The following is a 2,500-nucleotide window of genomic DNA, read 5'->3' on the forward strand; positions in this document are numbered from 1 at the left end:
GCAATTCGCAAAGATACATTAGGAAACCTTAACCTAAATTGAAGGCAAGCAAGCTCAAGGTAAACCAAGAATAACATTCCTTGATAATTTCAGCATACAAACACTTATATATATATATATATATATATATATATATATATATATATATATATATATATATATATGTATATGTATGTATATGTATATATATATATATATATATATATATATATACATATATATATATATATATATATATATATATATATATATATATATATATATATATATATGTATATGTATGTGTATATATATATATATATATATATATATATATATATATATATATATATATATATATCGCAAACACAGTGCAAAAAGATTACACATACGAGCATGCATAGTGAAAGTGGTCGGACGTGTGAATAAATGGATACATCGCGATGGTATATTGTAAAATTTCTGGTCGCCTGCATGTCTATACTCACCTCCTTGATTTATGGCAATACAGATAGTTTCTTATCGCTCGTGCAGGCGAGAGATGATGGGTGAGACAGCGTTAAGGAGATAAGTGATGGCTCTAATCTTTTCCGAACAGCCAACCCCCTTCTCCCTCTCCCTCTTTCTCGCCTCTTTCGCTCTCTCCCTCTTCGTTGCTGTCTCTCCTTTTCGTATGTGTTTATGAATGTTTGGATATATATGCTTATCTATAACTGTCTCTTTCTATCTTCTTTACGTCTTTCTGTTGTTAACTATATTCATATTGATTTATGTACTTATCCATGTATGTTTATCGTTGTATTGGCATGCTATATACCTAGACCTATTTGTCTAACTATCTAGCTTTTTGTCTGTCTATCTACTTATCTATCATTTTATATATCCATTTTATCTTATTTCTTTATCTACTTCTCTCTCTCTCTCTCTCTCTCTCTCTCTCTCTCTCTCTCTCTCTCTCTCTCTCTCTCTCTCTCTCTCTCTCTCTCTCTCTCTCAGTGTATGTGTGTGTGATATTTTCTCTAGTTTCAGATTCGATATTCGCTGAATAGATTGATACTGAATCCTCATTACCGATTTCCCTTTTCCCTTCCCTTCGACCCCTCTTCGTGGAATGTCTCTCCCCTCGCGCCAGTTTTCCTTAGCGATCATTTTCCCCTCAACCACTCCTCTGGGGCTCCCTCCCCTCCCCTTCCCCTGAGGCCCCCTCCCCTACCATCCCATTTTTATCATCTTTTCCCTCTCCTCCTCCTCTTCTCCTCATTCTTCCTACTCTAATCATCCTTCTCCCTCCTCTTCCTATTCCTCCTCCTCATCATCATCATTATCCTCCTCCCTATTCCTCCTCACCATCATCATCATCATCTTTATTATCCTTCTCCTCCTTCTCCGCATCCTCTTCCTCTGACATTTTCTCTTCCCAAGCCATTATCTGGGAGTGATGTCAGACCTATGGAGTAAGTAAACATGTCGGCCATTTGCGACGTCAGTGATGGCCATCGCTTGTCCATTTCTGCGAGAATCATCTTTATTACTGTTATTATCGAGGTTATGGTTATCAGTATTGTTATTACCATTGTCATTATCATAATCTTTACAATGATTAGCTTTATATCTGCTGGGTTCATCTTTGTTATTGCTATCATTGAGATTATTCTTATCAGCATTACTACTAATATTGTTTTTATCATAATCGTTAAAATTATTACTTTCATATGTGCCGGGATCATCTTTACCATTGTTATTATCGAGACTATTGTTATTGTTATTATTATAATTATTATTGTCATCCATAATATTATTATCATTACCATTATTACTACCATTATTATTATCATTATAATTTGCCGATGTTCTATTTCTGTTTTATTAATTTATTTATTCATTTTTGTCTATTTACCTTAATATTCAATATATACATACTTTTCTCCTGCTTTTATGCTAAATATTTTCCTCTTTTGGTATCTTCCAGACAATTGTTTTTCATGATCTTTTATTGAACTTACCCCTGCTATCTCCTTTTTCCTCTTCGTCTTATTGTTCTCTCTTCTTGTTGCTTTCTTAGAATATTACATGATGTTGTTGCTCCCATAAGAAACTTTATATGTAAATTCGATACGTATAAAACGTGATGTTGAAATATACATTTTCGTATTACGTATACAAAAGCAAAATCAGACACACATACATGCAAATAGGCGCACACACACGCACAAAACCAACACTCATAGATGAAAAACATAAACAAACATACACACACAGGAGTTGTAAAATAGTAGTGGCCGTAGTAGAAGTAGTAGTAGCAGTGTTAGAAGTAGCAGTAGTAGTGGCAGAAAATATACATAGTGGTAGAAGTAGTAGCATTAGTAATAGTAGTAGAAGCAGAAGTTATAGTAGAAGTTGTAGTAGTAGTAGTAGCAATAAAAGTAGTAGTTGTTGTAAACAGTAGTAGTAGGGGGAGGAGTTATAGTATCGATGGAGGAAGAGGAATAGAGGGAGAAAAGGAGAAGGAGAATGGGTAGAG

This window comes from Penaeus chinensis, chromosome 36, assembly GCF_019202785.1.
Source record: "Penaeus chinensis breed Huanghai No. 1 chromosome 36, ASM1920278v2, whole genome shotgun sequence".
NCBI classification, from domain to species: Eukaryota; Metazoa; Arthropoda; class Malacostraca; order Decapoda; family Penaeidae; genus Penaeus; species Penaeus chinensis.